The following is a 7,354-nucleotide window of genomic DNA, read 5'->3' as shown; positions in this document are numbered from 1 at the left end:
GTCCCTTGGATTGCAAGGAGATCCAACCAGTCCATTCTAAAGGAGATCAGTCCTGGGTGTTCATTGGAAGGACTGATGCTGAAGCTGAAACTCCAATACTTTGGCCACCTCATGCGAAGAGTTGACTCATTGGAAAAGACACTGATGCTGGGAGGGATTGGGGGCAGGAGGAGAAGGGGACAACAGAGAATGAGATGGCTGGATGGCATCACCGACTCAATGGACATGCATTTGAGTGAACTCTGGGAGTTGGTGATGGACAGGGAGGCCTGGTGTGCTGCGATTCATGGGGTTGCAAAGAGTCAGACACGACTGAGTGTATATATATATATATATATATATATATATGCATCTTCTTTTTCCACCCACCTGTTGATAGACACTTAGCTTGCTTCCAAACTAATATACCTTGGCTATAATAAATAATGCTGCAACAAACAGAAGGTTGTATACAGCTTTTAAAATTATGGTTTTTGTTTTCTTTGGATAAATAACCTAGGATTGGAATAATTGGATAGTATGGCAGTACTATTTTTAATTTTTTGAGAAATCTTTATACTATTTTTCAAAATGACTGCATTAACTTAATCCTACCAACAATGAAAGAGGGTTCCCTTTTCTCCACATCCTTGTTGACACTTGTTACTTACTGTATTTTTTCTTTTATTATAGTCATTCTGACAGGTGTGAATTGATATCTCATCATGGTTTTCATTTGCATTAGTGAGTATTAGTGATACTGAACATCTGTTCATGGGTCTGTTGGCCATTTGTGTATCTCCTTTGAAAAAAATTGCATATTCAGGACCTCTGCTCCTTCCTCAAATGGGTTGTTCATTTTTTTGATGTTGAGTTGTGTGAGTTCTTTGTATATTTTTTATATTAACTCCTTATTAAATATATGCAAAAATCCTCTCCCAGATCTCCCTGGAATCTTTTGGAAAAGTCTTATCCAATTCAGTGGGCAATATTTTCTCTCTCTCTTTTTATTTATTTATTTTTTTGGTGTTTTTCTTTAATGTGCAAAATATTTCTAGCTTAGTATAGTCCCATTTGTTCATTTTTGCATTTGGTTCCCTTGCCTTAGGAGACATAGTCAAAAACAGTATTGCTAAGACCTATGTCAAAAGGTGTATTGCCTAAGTTTTTTTCTAAAGTGTTATGGTTTCAGGTCCTATATTTAAGTCTTTAATCCATTTCAAGTGTATTTTTTTGTGAAAAGTAGTCTAGTCTGATTTTTTTTGCATGTAGCTGTTCAGTTTTCCCTATTAATGTATTGAAAATATTGTTTTTTTCCACTGTATATCCCTACTCCTTTTGTTGTAGATTTATTGATTCTGTAAGTGTTGGTTCATTTCTAGGATCTCTATTCTCTTCCATTGACCTCTTTGTCCACTTTTGTGCCAGTGCTGGTGGTGTTTTAGTTGCTAAGTTGTGTCTGACTCCTGTGACTCCATGGACTATAGCCTGTCAGGCCCCTTTCTTTTCATTACCATAGCTTTGTAATATAGTTTAAAATTAGGCCACATAATATCTCTGTCTTTTCTCAAGATTGTTTTGGTGAATTGATATCTTTTCTGTTTCCATACAAATTTCAAAATTATTTCTTCTAGTTCCATGAAAAACGTCCTCCATAATTTGAGAGAGATTATATTGAATCCATAGTTTGCCTTGGGCATTATGGTCATTATAACAATCTTAACTCTTCGAATCCATGAGAATAGTATATGTTTCCATTGTTAGTGTCATCTTCAATTTCTTTCAGCAGTGACTTTTAGTGTTCTGAATACACATCTTTTACCTCCTTAGGTGGGTTTATTCCTAGGTATTTCATTCTTATTGATGTAATCTTAAATGAGATTGTTTTCTTAATTTCTCTTTCAGATAGTTCACTCTTAGTATATAGAAATGCAACATGATTTTTGTACATGAATTGTGTATCTTGCAACTTTGCTGAATTCATTGAGTTAATACTTTTTTTTTTTTTGTAGTATTTTTAGGATATCCTATATATAGTATTCCTTCCCGCAGTAGTAGATATAATGGTCATCTGAGTTAAATTCACCCATTCCAGTCCATTTCAGTTCACTGATTCCTAGAATGTCGACATTCACTCTTGCCATCTCTTGTTTGACCACTTCCAATTTGCCTTGATTCATGGACCTGACATTCCAGGATCCTATGCAATATTGCTCTTTACAGCATCGGACCTTGCTTCTATCACCAGTCACATCCACAGCTGGGTGTTGTTTTTGCTTTGGCTCCATCCCTTCATTCTTTCTGGAGTTATTTCTCCACTGATCTCCAGTAGCATATCGGGCACCTACTGACCTGGGGAGTTTCTCTTTCAGTATCCTATCATTTTGCCTTTTCATACTGTTCATGGGGTTTCTTGCCTTGAGAACAGTATGAAAAGGCAAAATGATAGGATACTGAAAGTTTAGTTTAGTTTCATTGAGTTAGACAAGGCTGTGGTCCTAGTGTGATTAGACTGAATAGTTTTCTGTGAGTATGGTTTCAGTGTGTTTGCCTTCTGATGCCCTCTTGCAACACCTACCGTCTTACTTGGGTTTCTCTTACCTTGGGCCTGGGGTATCTCTTCACGGCTGCTCCAGCAAAGCGCAGCCTTTGCTCCTTACCTTGGACGAGGGGTATCTCCTCACCGCTGCCCTTCCTGACCTTCATTGTGGGATAGCTCCTCTAGGCCCTCCTGCGCCAGTGCAGCCACGGCTCTGAGTAACTCCTCTAGTTGCCACCCCTGGCCTCGGGCTGGGGTAGCTCCTTCCAGCCACCGCCCCTGGCCTCGGACGCTGGGTATCTCTTCTCGGCCGCCCCCCTTGACCTCGGACGCGGGGTAGATCCTCTCGGCTGTTCCTGTGCCATTGCAGTCTGGGACTCTCGGCCGCTGCCCCTGACCTCGGATGTGGGGTAACTCATCTTGGCTGCCGCCCTTCGGGCATGGGGTCCTCCCGGCTTCTGTCCCTGACCTCGGACATGGGGTGGCTCCTCTCAGCCGCGCCTGCCACAGCCGCCTGTGCTATGGCGCGCCCGTCGCAGCTGCCTGCGCTATTTAACTTATATGCAGAGTACATCATGAGAAAAGCTGGACTGGAAGAAACACAAGCTGGAATCAAGATTGCCGGGAGAAATATCAATAATCTCAGATATGCAGATGACACCACCCTTATGGCAGAAAGTGAAGAGGAACGAAAAAGCCTCTTGATGAAAGTGAAAGTGGAGAGTGAAAAAGTTGGCTTATAGCTCAACATTCAGAAAACGAAGATCATGGCATCTGTTTCCATCACTTCATGGGAAATAGATGGGGAAACAGTGGAAACAGTGTCAGCCTTTATTTTTCTGGGCTCCAAAATCACTGCAGATGGTGACTGCAGCCATGAAATTAAAAGGCGCTTGCTCCTTGGGAGAAAAGCTATGACCAACCTAGATAGCATATTCAAAAGCAGAGACATTACTTTGCCAACAAATGTTTGTCTAGTCAAGGCTATGGTTTTTCCTGTGGTCATGTATGGATGTGAGAATTGGACTGTGAAGAAGGCTGAGCACTGAAGAATTGATGCTTTTGAACTGTGGTGTTGGAGAAGACTCTTGAGAGTGCTTTGGACTGCAAGGAGATCCAACCAGTCCATTCTGAAGGAGATCAGCCTTGGGATTTCTTTGGAAGGAATGATGCTAAAGCTGAAACTCCAGTACTTTGGCCACCTCATGCGAAGAGTTGACTCATTGGAAAAGACTCTGATGCTGGGAGGGATTGGGAGCAGGAGGAGAAGGGGATGACAGAGGATGAGATGGCTGGATGGCATCACTGACTCGATGGACGTGAGTCTGAGTGAACTCCGGGAGTTGGTGAGGGACAGGGAGGCCTGGCGTGCTGCGATTCATGGGGTTGCGAAGAGTCGGACACGACTGAGCGACTGATCTGATCTGATAGTTAACTATGTAATAGTTAGTTTAAAATGGAGTATAGAGTATCCAAACAGACACATGTATCATAGACTGAATCATTATTTCATTTCACTGAACTTTGGGTGACACTTCCATACACAATCAGTTGGCTTCGTAGATTCTACCTTTTCATCAGAGCAAATCCAAGTCTTGCTAAGCCTAAGCCTGTACCATTTTAGGAGCTCTCTTTCATTAAAAAAAAAAAAAAGTAGTCATATAAGGAGATTATTTTACTTGTAAATAATAAATCAGAATACAATATTTAAAAATTGGCAAATAAAATATTGTTTTTGCGATGTACAAAAAGATAATACATAGCATTTTTTTTATGTGCTTGTTCTCAGTACCTCACTCATGTCTGTTTGTGATCACATGGACTGTAGCCCACCAAATTTCTCTGTCCATGGGATTTTCCCAGTAAGAATACTCGAGTGGGTTGCCATATCCTTTTCCAGGGGATCTTCCAAACTCAGGCATCAAAACTGCATCTGCTGTGTCTGCTGCCTTGCAGGTGAATTCTTTACCAATAAGCCAACAGGGAAGCCCATAGCATATATATACTTACATATATAATATATTAATATCTATATATATATTAACCCTCTTACACAACTCCATGGTAAATTTTTAGATTTTCATTCTTTGTACTTTATATGACAAAGATCTGGCAATATAATTTTCTACAGCTAGAATAAAAATATTTTATTCTGTTTCCATTTCCTATGCATCCTTTCATCCTTTAATATGATTGATTTTTAATAAATATTTCTTCCAGTGTGACAATTTGTTATTGGTATTGTCATGCAAAATTCTCAAATTAAATTAAATTGTCTATATGAGAAAATTATAAATATTTGATGAATGAAATATAAGAACTATATAAATGAAGAAGCATTTTATTTTCCTAGATAGAATATTTCTTCAAGAAAATTAGAGATACCAAGGGAATATTTCATACAAATATGGGCATAATAAAGGACAGAAATGGTATGGATCTAACAGAAGTGGAAGATATTAAGAAGAGGTGGTAAGAATACACAGAAGAACTATACAAAGAAGATCTTTATGACCCAGAAAATCATGATGCTGTGATCACTCACCTAGAGCCATATCCTGTACTGCAAAGTCAAGTGGACCTTAGGAAGCATCACTATGAACAAAGCTAGAGGAGATGATGGAATTCCAGTTGAGCTATTTCAAATTCTAAAAGATGATGCTGTGAATGTGCTGAACTCAATATGCCAACAAATTTGGAAAACTCAGCAGTGGCCACAGGACTGGAAAAAAAATCCGCTTTCATTCTAATCCCAAAGAAAGACAATGCTAAAGAATGCTCAAACTAGTGCACAAGTGTACTCACCTCACATGACAGTAAAGTAATGCTCAAAATTCTCCAAGCCATCCTTGCACCATATGTGAACCATGAACTTCCAGACATTTAAGCTGGATATAGAAAAGGCAGAGGAAACAGAGATCAAATGGCCAACATTTGTTGGATCATCAAAAAAGCAAGAGAGTTCCAGAAAAACATCTACATCTGCCTTATTGACTATGCCAAAGCCTTGACTGTGTGGATCACAATAAACTGTGGAAAAATCTGAAAGAGATGGGAATACCAGACAACCTGACCTGCCTCTTGAGAAATCTGTATACAGGTCAGGAAACAACAGTTAGAACTGAACATGGAACAACAGACTGGTTCCAAATAGGAAAAGGAGCACGTCAAGGCTGTATATTGTCACCCTGCTTATTTGACTTATAAGCAGAGTACATCATGAGAAATACTGGGCTGGATGAAGCACAAGCTGGAATCAAGATTGCCAGGAGAAATATCAATAACCTCAGATATGCAGATGACACCACCTTATGGCAGAAAGTGAAGAACTAAAGAGCCTCTTGATGAAAGTGAAAGAGGAGAGTGAGAAATTTGGCTTAAAGCTCATACTTCAGAAAACAAAGATCATGGCATCCAGTCCCAACATTTCATGGCAAATAGATGGGGAAACTGTGGAAACAGGGACAGACTTCATTTTTTGAGCTCCAAAATCACTGCAGATGGTGACTGCAGCCATTAAATTAAAAGACATTTACTCCTTGAAAGAAAAGTTATGACCAACCTAGACAGCATATTAAAAAGCAGGGACATTACTCTGCCAACAAAGGTCTGTCTAGTCAAAGTTGGGATTTTTCCAGTAGTCATATATAGATGTGAGGTTTGGACTATAAAGCTGAGCACCGAAGAATTGATGCTTTTGAACTGTGGGTTGGAGAAGACTCTTGAGAGTCCCTTGGACTGCAAGGAGATCCAACCAGTCCATCCTAAAGGAAATCGGTCCTATATATTCATAGGAAGACCTGGTGCTAAACTGAAGCTTCAATGCTTTGGCCACCTACTGTGAAGAACTGACTCATTTGAAAAGACTCTGATGCTGGGAAAGATTGAAGGCAGGGGGAGAAGGGGACGACAGAAGATGAGATGCAATCACTGACTCAATGGATATGAATTTGAGTAAGTTCTGGGAGTTGGTGATGGACAGGGAGGCTTGGCATGCTGTAGTCCATGGGTTTGCAAAGAGTTGGACACGACTGACTGACTGAACTGAGAATATCTCAATATTGCCAAGATACACATTTTTCCTAAATTGGTCTATATATTCATTGCAGTATCAAACAAATCCCAGCAATTTATTTTGAGATCAATATACACGTAATAACTTGCTGTGATCTATGATATATGGAGAGGAAGAAGACTCAGAATTGTCAATAATATTGAAAGGAAGAACAAAGTTGAGTAACTGTCACTACCTGACTTCACAAAATACTATAAAACCACAGTAATCAAGAATCTGTAATGTTGGTGAAGGGATAAATATAGATCAGTGTAACAGAATAGAGAGGCAGAAATAGACTCACATACAGGTAATCAATTTATCTTTGACAAAGGAACAAAGACTATACAATAGACAAAAGATGTCTTTTCAGGAAATGGTCTCTGAACACAGGACATCATGTAGAAATAACAGAAATAAGAAGCAATAGCATAGACAGAGACTTATCTACTTCACAAAAATTAATTCAAAATGGATCACAGACCTAAATGTAAAATATATACTTTAAAACTCCTAGAAGATAACATAAGAGAATATCTAGATGACTTTGAGTATGGTGATGACTTTTAAAATAAAACACCAAAGACATGATTCATGAAAGAAAGAATGGATAAATTTGAGCCCATTAAATATTTTTAAAAATTTATTTGTACAACATAGTCAAGGGAGTGAGAAGTCAAGTCACAAATTAGAAAAACATGCAAAAATATATCTGGTAAAGGACTGTTACTCAAAATATACAAAGAACTCTTCAACTTGACAATAAGAAAATAAGCAAACTG

Source organism: Bos indicus x Bos taurus, chromosome 2 (genome assembly GCF_003369695.1).
Source record: "Bos indicus x Bos taurus breed Angus x Brahman F1 hybrid chromosome 2, Bos_hybrid_MaternalHap_v2.0, whole genome shotgun sequence".
Classification (NCBI taxonomy): Eukaryota; Metazoa; Chordata; class Mammalia; order Artiodactyla; family Bovidae; genus Bos; species Bos indicus x Bos taurus.
This window is presented reverse-complemented; position numbering follows the sequence as displayed.